This window comes from Notothenia coriiceps, unplaced genomic scaffold (assembly GCF_000735185.1).
Source record: "Notothenia coriiceps isolate Sejong01 unplaced genomic scaffold, NC01 NC01_scaffold00023586, whole genome shotgun sequence".
Lineage (NCBI taxonomy): Eukaryota > Metazoa > Chordata > Actinopteri > Perciformes > Nototheniidae > Notothenia > Notothenia coriiceps.
This window is the reverse complement of record NW_011356287.1, coordinates 237,667-248,391: the sequence shown is the minus strand read 5'-3', so window position 1 is coordinate 248,391 and position 10,725 is coordinate 237,667.

The following is a 10,725-nucleotide window of genomic DNA, read 5'->3' as shown; positions in this document are numbered from 1 at the left end:
TAACTTACGTTACTTAGTACGATACATATACGTAAGTACACACACACACACACACACACACACACACACACACACACACACACACACACACACACACACGAGTCGTGACTAGTGTTTGCAAGACAACCTTCATACGAAAAATACTTTTTAATTAGAGGTGAATAGAGGGGACATAATAAGCATCCTCTCTAATAATGATGTTCTGAACAAAAAAAGGCAGTTTTCAAGAGTTTTTCTTCTAGAAAAATAAAAGAAGTTTAGTTTTTACATCATATTTTTTGTTGAAATGTTGCTAAACACAACATTAATACAGGAATGAGTCCTAAAACCCGGAAATGACTTCCTGGAAGTCAATGGTTTTTTTGGATGTGTTTTTTGTTGTTAGTCTGAAATAAGGTGTGTGGTTAACACAAGGTGAAGAGATTCTTATTCTATCTCATAAAATCCGTCAGTAAATACCCCCAAAAAGTTTCTAAATGAGGCGACTAAACGTCATCAACATTAGCCACCTTTAGCTTAGCGGTGGTTAAGCGGTGACCGTGCTGTTGTTCCTCTAAAGCCTAACGTAAGCTTTTCACTTCAAAATCATAAGGTGGTTTTAATATGTGGAGATTATCCCGCTGAACAAAACCTGTAAGTATCATAAAAGTGTGTTTGCTGAGCTGATTTTCTGCAATATTCCAAAATCGAATGGAAATATCCTATTGCTTCTTGTCAAGGGCACCAGGGCCATGCTAACTTCCGGGTTGGCTTACCAATATACGTCATCACTGCACAACTCTGGTAAATAAACTAAAAGGTATATTTCTACTTACATGCATTTATATGAAGCACTTTACACAAGCGCATATATTTTGGAGTGTCCTCAGCTTTCCAACATTTTGCTAACTTTCGGATTCATCTGCGATCATTTACATGATAAAGTCGACCATTCATTCTGTGACTCTCTATTTGTTAAATAATGCGCCACAGACCATCAAGGCCTGATCTGAAAACAGCCGAGCAGCCTTCATCACCTGCCTCCTCCTCCTCCGCCTCCTCCTACACTTCCACCCACGCTCAGCTTTTGTTGACTCTTGGCCCTAAGTGAGTGTGTACTTGTGTGTGCCATTTTCACCATATTCCCCCCCGATGTTCACATCGTCTTTCACACGTTCTGCAGGATCTGGGTGCTGCCCAGGTACAGAGAGGGGTTTATGCTGCCTAGTTACATGCTTTTGGCGGGAAAGGAACAAATGAATATGTTAATTATCATCCCTAAAGACGCAGGAAATAGCTGCTTGGGTTCAGTCGCGTTCTAAATATATGTGATTTAAATGCAAATGTACACTAGGAGTGGGCGTATCTCTCCTCACAGTCTTAAAAACAAAGGAGATTTGGGCAAATTGTGATCCATAACATGTTGCCGATTAAAACGGGATAGGAAAATGTGATCTCTTGGTTACTTCTCAGCAGATTTCTCATCATATCACACTAAGATTTCGGGTCTCAACTAGAATTCTCCGTGCACGCAATTTAATTTCTCTTCCTTTATTGCTTTGGCAGCTTTTTCCTGGGCAATCGAAACAGGAATTAACCAACCAATTTCCCGTAAAGCACAAACACACGCTCCTCTCATCACACTTGACTGTTGCCATGGCTCTGCAAATCTGCCGATGTCTATCCGTCAAGGCCGGTGTTTGACAAAGATATTGTCTGGAACGATGATTCACTTTGCACTCAAAAGCCGGGATGTGTGTGTGCGTGTGTGTGTGTGTGTGTGTGTGTGTGTGTGTGTGTGTGTGTGTGTGTGTGTGTGTGTGTGTGTGTGTGAAGAGCACACTCGAACACTTTGTCCAACCCGCCAAGGGAAACAGGCATATGAAAGTTCAACACAATGTCTTCCTCTGCAATAAAAGAGGATTATTCGAGGGTTAGGCCTCCGATCTCTGTGATTGCTGCTGTTTCCACAAGGTTACAACTCAACGCACATAATCCGGGTGCAAACACAATACAGGTCTTCAGCTGTACCGTCTCTCTGTGAAGTGTTTTAAAGTTAAAAGGTGACATTCTTGGTTGCACGCTGAGAATCTCACTGGCAGATATGAAATGTCTTTGTTGTAAAAAAAAAAAAAAAGGAGGCTGTTGTTTGCCAGAAGACGCCCACGCGCCCCATGTGTTCCTTTTTCGCTTCTGTTGCACACAAGATGCGCACAGAAAACGCTTCGAAAGAAATCCACCCTCTGCATGGAGAGGAATCTGTCCTGATATTCTTGTCTTTTACACCTTTGCCTGACCATATCATTCGTATTAGAACTTCTGTATCATGAAAAATATGTAAGAATTGACTTTTTATCTGTTTAAAAAAAAGAAAATGGGGGAAAAAGTCCCTACTAGGCACACACAATACGCTCTGCACATAAGTAGTGATATTTTATCCAGTTTTCAAGTAAACTACTCACTTTCGCTGCTTTGACTAATATGTATTAATGTCCTATGAATTTATTTGATTTAAATCCAATTAAAAGCTGAATTATCCTACCTGCATCACAGGATTATTTTTGCTGTAACTATGTAGAGGAGAAATCCAATATATTTGTGCAGTCTCAGGGAGCTACTCTATTTTTGGTTACCGATATATCTTTGCACTGGCACAAGGTCATATATTTAATCCTGCTTTATGGAACTGTGATTTTGTATTCTTCATCTGTCACTCAGCTGCATTTTCTGCAGGTTCTTTCTAGTGTAATGGGAAACGCCTTCATTGGACTCCTTTGTTTACTTCTGTAACATAGTGACATCACATCGGAACACTCGCGCTTCTATTGGCTAGCGCTCCAACACATTAATCTAAAATAAATATTGTGGTTGAAAAGGAAAATACCAACATTTGGAAACCTGTGATCTGGGTTTGATTTTTAGTTTAATCTAGAATCGGTTGAAGACATTTTTAAAGCCATTTGGCAGAATTAAAAGACACATTTGTGCGCAGCGGATAAAAAACTATTGATTTATTTTTGTAATATTTATATTTATATACTCGAGCGCACATGTTTTAAAACCGCTTCCTCCGAGGTCAGCGATCATCTTTTCAGCGTGACTCATTTGCCTAGAGCACAAATTCCTTGAAAGTATGAAAGTCACGTTAAAACGAAAGCTCTCACACTTGCACCCCCACACACACACACCCGCTGCAAGTCGGTTTGCCCACACACACACACCTACACACACACCTACACACACACCTACACAAACATGGAAGCGAATGCTGTTCATGCATGTCTGGCAGAGTTGAGAATGTGGAGGGGATCTTTGATCTCTGAAGCAGCCGAGCAGCTTCTCCACTGTTTGCCTTCAGTCTCCGGGGTCTGCTGGCTCCTTGGCCCCTCACCAGCTTCAGACGCAGGTTACAGAGGTAGCCAGAGGGACATTCCCACACATTCCTCCTGTGAGAGTGTGTGTTTAAGGCTGTGTGTGCATGCAGGAGCCTGCGTGGATGTAGCCATGCTTTGGGTGTATGTATTCGGCTAGTATCAAAAGTGATGTCGCCTGATTACTCTCCGTTACTTCTGGATTACCTCTAATGCAATGCAAATGAATAAAGATGAAATATCAATACCTGGGCCAGAAGCACATCAAAGTGCAGCAGCCTGACAGAGCGGGGGAGAAAGAGAAAGAGAGGGAGGCCTCTGCAGGAGGTCACTGAGTTTCTGGATCTCCGCTCCTTTTGTCCCTCAGCACATTCCATAGCAACAATCTGACCAGTGAGCCAGGCAGCCGCGAAACATCCACAGAAATATAAAAGAGCCCACCTCAAACTGGTAACACGTGCAGGGGAGATATTCTGCTGCTGGTTTGAGCATCTACTACCCAAAGGCAACAAAACGGATTATTCTGAATGTTGTTAGACTCGCTTCATTGGATTTTAAATTTCCAATGCTTTGTTACGCTCAGAGTCCTCAAATAATTAAAGATGATCTGATGTTTACTGCAAGATACCTACTCTTCAAGGGGCTTTTCCGTTTTCCCGTAGTGTGTCATATAGGTTTCTGTGCATGTCAATACGTGATAGGCTAAGGGGCGGGACATCTGGATACTTCCTCCACCACTTATAAAAGTCATGCATATGCGGCTTAATGTTGATAAAAGAACCTCGGCAGCGATATGATCCTGTTTCCTGCGTAGAAGCACTCATTTAGTCCCGGCGTAGGAGAGGTGTCTGGTTCATTTACATATGTAATGGCAGGGGTGGTGCTCAAAAATGTGCGGGGGTGAAAAAAGATACAATCCTCCAGCAGCATACAAAAACAGCCAGAGATTGGGAGGCAGGTAGGGGGGGGTGTAGATGTCAGGCTCCTGAAACACTCTAAAATGATGGGTAATTACATTTCAAATTACCAAAGGGAACAAGAGCGAACTCCCTGACTTTGGTCCACGAGGGAAATGCATTAAGAGCGCTGAAATCAGTGAGCAATCTGGGGTTTACCAGGATTCTCGTGCTGTTTTGCACATCTGAAAATATCAGCTTACAGACAAAGCACATTTGTTTAAAGCTGCATCCGGCAAAATGTAGCCAATAGAAGCACGAGTGTTCCACAGTGATGTCACTATGTCACAGAAGTAAGTCCAATTGAGGCGTTTCAGGCAATGGGGGGAGGGGGGTGTGGGAGAGAAACAAAAACCTATATAACACACTACAAAAAGCCTAATGATGCCCCTTTAAAGAGCCACTGGGGCCCCCCCCCCTTAGAACCACCCATTAACCAAACCATTTGTGTGCCTTTCTCTCATTTCTGGTGGTTGCGTTCATCACACAGACACCTGGCGACACACCAGCACAAGAGCACGGCCGTTATAAATTGTCTTGAGCTTGCGAAGCCACCCACGCGCCGCCAGAATACTTACAGGCTTTTCAAAAACGTCCTTGCTTTTATTTACACTTGTTTACATTCAAGCCGCCTGGAGTGCAGAGAGGAGCAGGTGATGGAACGCTCTCCGTCACTCTCTCTCTGTGTCTTTGTCTGTCTCATGGTCAAACACAAGCACCGCAGGACATACAGTATGTTCTCCTATGAAACTCATAGGAGGAGTAATGGATCACATGCAACGGGATAACACGATAAAAGAAAGGGGAGTGCATTCCCTTACAGTTACATCAAAAAATCAGAATTACAATGCATTGTGAAATAAAAGGTCAATATATTATAGGTAGATTTACTTCCTCAATGTATTCATTTATTTTAAAAGAGGCCCTAATATGCTTTTTATTGTGTATCTAGAGGTCTTTGTGCATGTAAATGGTCTTCATAGACATTATCTATTACAGGTAACTAGTCATTGTCCAACATCTGCTGATAACCTGCCATCCATTTCAATTAAGTAAGCTTCTGTTGCCGAGCAAAAATCAGTATTCAGCCGTCCTGATTACCCCACGAATGTGCAAGTATATTAACAACACCAGTACGGCTGAAAGCTAAAGTAGCATCCTCAAATATCATAATTTGTTTTCAGCATTACATCGTTTTCTTTTGAACTTGCCGTGTGTACATATGCAGCTTATCAAAGAGCAGCTTACTGTGTTTACTTCGTACATATACAAGTACCAAGGGGGAAATGAATACAATTCCATAAAACCACATTTATTTTATTTTGCATAACTGCAATTGTATTCAAAGCTGATTCTTTCAATGGTACCGCTGTATTTTTGGCCTTGCACATGTCACCTGTCATCCAGCCTGTTCAGCCATGCTGCCAATCATTGCTCACGCTGTTCCTCCAGACTTCTGTCCAATCACAACGCTTCAAAAATGCTTTTTCCTCTTAGCTTTCTGACACCAGCTGGACGTGTGGCACTCTGGGGCGTTAAAAGCGGTAATTTCTCTGCCGTTTTAGATCCCCCCCCCCCCCTTGTGGTGCCACTTTTGAATCTCCTGCGTTTTTTGTATTCCCATCTGATGGCTTCTCACGCCTCACACAGCGGGAGGATCAGTATTTATAACCCTGCTGCAGTGCAGGAGGCGCACACTCGTCGTTTAAAATTAGCTAGAGCTGAGCGACTCAAACCGTAACATAAATAGCTGTTTGTCATTACATTTGTCCAAAGCGACTTCCAATCAGTGCAAAAAAACATGAAGATGCCGAACAACAAGCCAAACCATTAAGAGTTCGGTTGCGGTGGTTTCAAACAGGCTAAACTTTTTAAGAAACAATTTTTTCGGGGAATTTAATGGCAAAGGTACAAGCGAAAAGTTTCAGTAAACGCTGCGAAACGCTTGCAATTGTTCTGCGACGTTGTAGCCCGTTTGCACCTATAGGCTACCGTAAAACAACAACTTGCGAGCCTGTGAAGTGTCTCTGTTTCATGCAAAAACAAAAGCCTAAAAAGGGAGTAATCCTACCGTGTTCTGCTACCCTGATGGCATCACAACAAGATAGCATTTTCATGAAAGTTGCCGCATGGCCTCGAGCGAGCTATTCGAGCGCTAAGCCATCTGCGTATGCATGTAATGGAGCAAACCAATACAAGCTAGAGAGGCTACGTGAGTCACAGGTGTTCATCGCTCTCAGCTGGGGATGCTTTCTGCTCTTCTTAAGAAATAAATAAATATTTTTAAAAATCAGGGGACAGTGAAATGTGGGCTTAGCTTTAACCGAGAGTGTGTGTAGGTGTGCACACACATGTAGGGAATTGATGCGTAGGGGTGTGGAGTGGTCAACTGATGAGGCACTGTGGAGGCTGAGAGCTCTGGAGAGTGGTGTGTGGGTTGGAAGCCTCCTCTCCTCACTGCCAAACACACACACAGACACACACACACGCACACACACACACACATATATATGAAGCTGGGGGAGGTGGAGGCAGCAGCGCTCGCTTCTCCGGCTGTCCATTGATCAGTGGAGAGGTTGGTAGACTTAAAAGATCAGTGTAGAGACTGGTGGAGAGCAGAGAGAGAGGGATGGAGAGGATGGAGGAGGATACTGGGGATGCAGCAAGAAAAAAGAGATAGACAAGTGTGTGGAGAGACAGAATCAGAGAGGCAGATCACGGCGTCTGTCCTGGGGTTTAACAGCCTGGATGAAGCCTGCTGGTAAGCACTTCATGTTTTCTATGTATTTGTCTGTGTGTCTCGTATAGTGCCCATGCTTCGGTGTTGTGCCACTGCAGAGAGAGAGAGAGAGAGGGATGCCAGGCATTTGTCTCCTCAGTGCGGCACGCAGCAGGAGTACAAATCTTCCAGGCGTCCTTTTTTTCCACTGCAGACAAACCCATTCAGTCCGTTATCTGTTCAATTAAAAGCAGCAGCGGCGGAGGCAGAGGCGCTCCGGGATGCTTCTGCTACCGCCGCTGCTGCAGGATCCATTCAGCCTGTGTGTTATAGTGTGTGTGTGTGTGTGTGTGTGTGTAAGGGTGGGGAACATCACACACACTTCGGTGCATTTTCAAGTTGAGGGAAAAGAGGAGTGATTTTCCCCAGGTGCATGGATTCAGTGATGTGACAGGCTTTGCATTGCGTCCTCAATAAGTCACCATACAGGACAGTAAACATATTGTAGGTAATGTGGAAAATCTGCAGTGATTTCATCTCAAATTCAAATTTTCAAGAGAAATGCACTTTTGGGTAATTCTTGTCTCTCATGTGATAATATTTCTATATTGTACACTAAGTAATTGAATTGTGGTTATAATAAAGAGATAGCTGCAGTGGAGCGTGATGCAGTGATATAACGACCCGTATAACCACCATTCAGAACCAGATCGGACTTTAATTTATATTTGAATAGATATCATTTAATATAGAATGCGTCTGATTGCGTAAGGTGTGTTAAAATAGCCAACAAATGCACATATGCAACTATTTTGTTTACTACAATACAGATTTTTTTATTTTCAGAGAATATATTGCGCAGAAAACGTCAAATTAAAAATGTTATGTCAAAAACAACAACTTTACTATACGGATTACAAATCTTGCCAATTAACTCCCTTATTTGAACTTGTGGAATTTAATGGGATTCAGCCTCAACAGCCCATTAGATGCAGGGATTGGATCGTCTTTCTTTAATGAACTGATTTGATGCAACATTGCCTCTGAGCTCCTCTTCATCACACGTTGTGTATATTGAGGCCCATACCCTCCTCATCCGGACCCTCGGAGGTCCCCGGACCCCAGCTTGTGCACCCCTGAGCCAGGCGGCAGCTGAAGAATCCCCCTTATGATATGGAGGCAACGCGCGTTGACGTGTCGCGCTGCGCTTCCGACCACTAGTGTCGGTATGCTCTCCTGCGCACACTCTCACAACACACTCTCACACGGGGACATGCGGCCAGCAGACGCAGCCACGGTAAGTGGAGACACTTTTCATTCGGCACTTTATCTCCCCGTGGGGGCGAATTCACTCTCCCCAGTCTCGGTGTGTGCTTGTTGTTGGATAAACGGGAAGTTTAAACCACTTTTCTCTCGTTTCGTCGCCACCGTTCCGCCGAGCCTCTCCATGCAGATTGCGCAACGCGGCGTTCGATCGGAGTGAAAAACGTGAAAACAAAATCGGGATTGTTGTTTTCATGCAACACTAGTGTCGACACTAACAACTCACTTTGACCGAAGTACACCTCGTCATCTTGGGTATGCTTTGCTTTGCCATGCGGGGAGCACATTCCTCTCTCTGCATTTGGATCAAAACGCGTTTTAACGCACCAAACTTTCGTCGTCGTTATTTGTTTAATTTACATAAATCCACAGACTAGTGCTTTTCTTTTCCCCAACTTTATGTTTTTGAGGGCAAAGTGTTGCTGGGTCCCGTGTGTGTGTGTGTGTGTGTGGGAGTTGGGGGGGTCAATGCGCAAAGTGTGTGGTCTCCAAGCTCTCCACCCCCGTAGATACGCACGGTTTTGCGAGCATACACACACACACACACACACACACACACACACACACACACACACACACACACACACACACACACACACACACACACACACACACACACACACACACACACACAAACCTGCTCCCTCTCACTCCTCTCCTCTTTTTTATCTGAACAACACTCTGTGCTAATTACTCTCCGTTTCCATCGCAACGGATAGCACCTCTTTTTTTTGTTATCTTGGTTAGGCCAATCGCAAACATGCCTCACACATCTTCATCGAGACGACAGCTTGCATTGTCGAGTGGATGGCTTTTATCCCGCAGCAAGGAGAAAATGATAATTATCCTTAAAAATATATCAGGAGTTTCTGATTCTTAAAAAGGAGGAAAGATGTAGCTTTATTTGATACAATCAATCTGAGATTGCACATGCAGTACAAGAAGTTTGTTTTGCATGTATATGTGCTTTAAGTCAGGTATTTTATTATACCGGATTTGCATTCCTTGCGCTGCCAGAACAGATGGAACAGTAATTATTACAATAAATTATTCATATTATATCGAGCAGAGATAGAAATGGTTGATTCGGTGAGGACAAGTTATTATAAAAAGGATCTATTCATCTGCCCCTCTCAGCCGCATGTGCTCCGGGTGTCACACATTAGACTCACTTTGACACAGTCACACGTTTCCTTATAGTAACTCGAGGGGTCTGAGAACCAGCAGTGGTAATTACAGGGGGGGGAAACGACACTGGATTGGATTCAAGGAGTTGCGCCTTTAAGTCAAGACTGAGGGACGGAGGGGCAGAAACGAGAGAGGGTTAGCCTGAGAAAACAAAAAAAGGGGAAATGATCGGGGCCTCAGGGGCCCTCGGCTCATTACTCATTAAACACACAGGAATGTTGTGCGTCTGCGGAGCGAAGTGAGGCTTCAAACATTCAATTCAAAGGATTGACTCTCTTTAAACTCCATTCATTATATAAAAAATGCACAAATAGGAATTTCGTTTTTTCCATACTACAGATTCAGCTCACATTACACCGCAAAAAACATCACAAAAAAAGGTGTTTTGTTCTCTTAAGTCCATATTAACGTGACATCAATCCACATTAAATATCACTTTTTGACAAACATTTTTTAAAAATTAGGATAAACCCTTCCTTTTTGCACATGCCTTAATGCTACATTACCCTCAATGACCCGGGGTTTTGTGAATGGGCAGCAGGAAGCTCTGCCATTGGCTGAGAGTGACAGCCAATAAGGGAGGATCACTTGCAACAGAGGCGGGAGTGCATGAATGAAAGACATTTTTAGAGGTCAGGGCCCGTTGTGTGTGCGTCTGCAGGTGTGTGAGTCTCACACACTGACCTACTTGCTTTATTGCAGGCATCTATACATAGCTGTGGGGAACGCAGGCAGACAATCATCCCGGTTTAAAATTAGCAGTCATGGCCACCTGTCTGTTTCTCACAAAGGCGGAAACACCAGAGCAGGCAGCGATGGAGGGAACAGGAAGGAAGGAGAGGGGGAAAGGAGGCATTGATCACACTGCTAGTTGAACTCCTCCGTCGGTCTTTCTCTCCTGTTTTCCCCCACTGCGACACAGGGAGACATTGTTAGCAGGTCTGGATTTAAAGAGGAGGGGGGGGGGGGGTGCTGGTGGTCTGGGCCAAGCAGAGTTCACATACCTCTCTGCTGGATCACTGCCAGACTTCACAGAGCATATAGGTGGAAGATATATGGGGAGACTTAAAGGACTAGAGAAATGTTTTGGGACTGAACCTCTTGAGTTTTGTAAGCACTTATACATCACGTTATTAACCTATAATTGTCAATGCACAATCTTTCTGCCACCTGCATCCCCTACCCCATT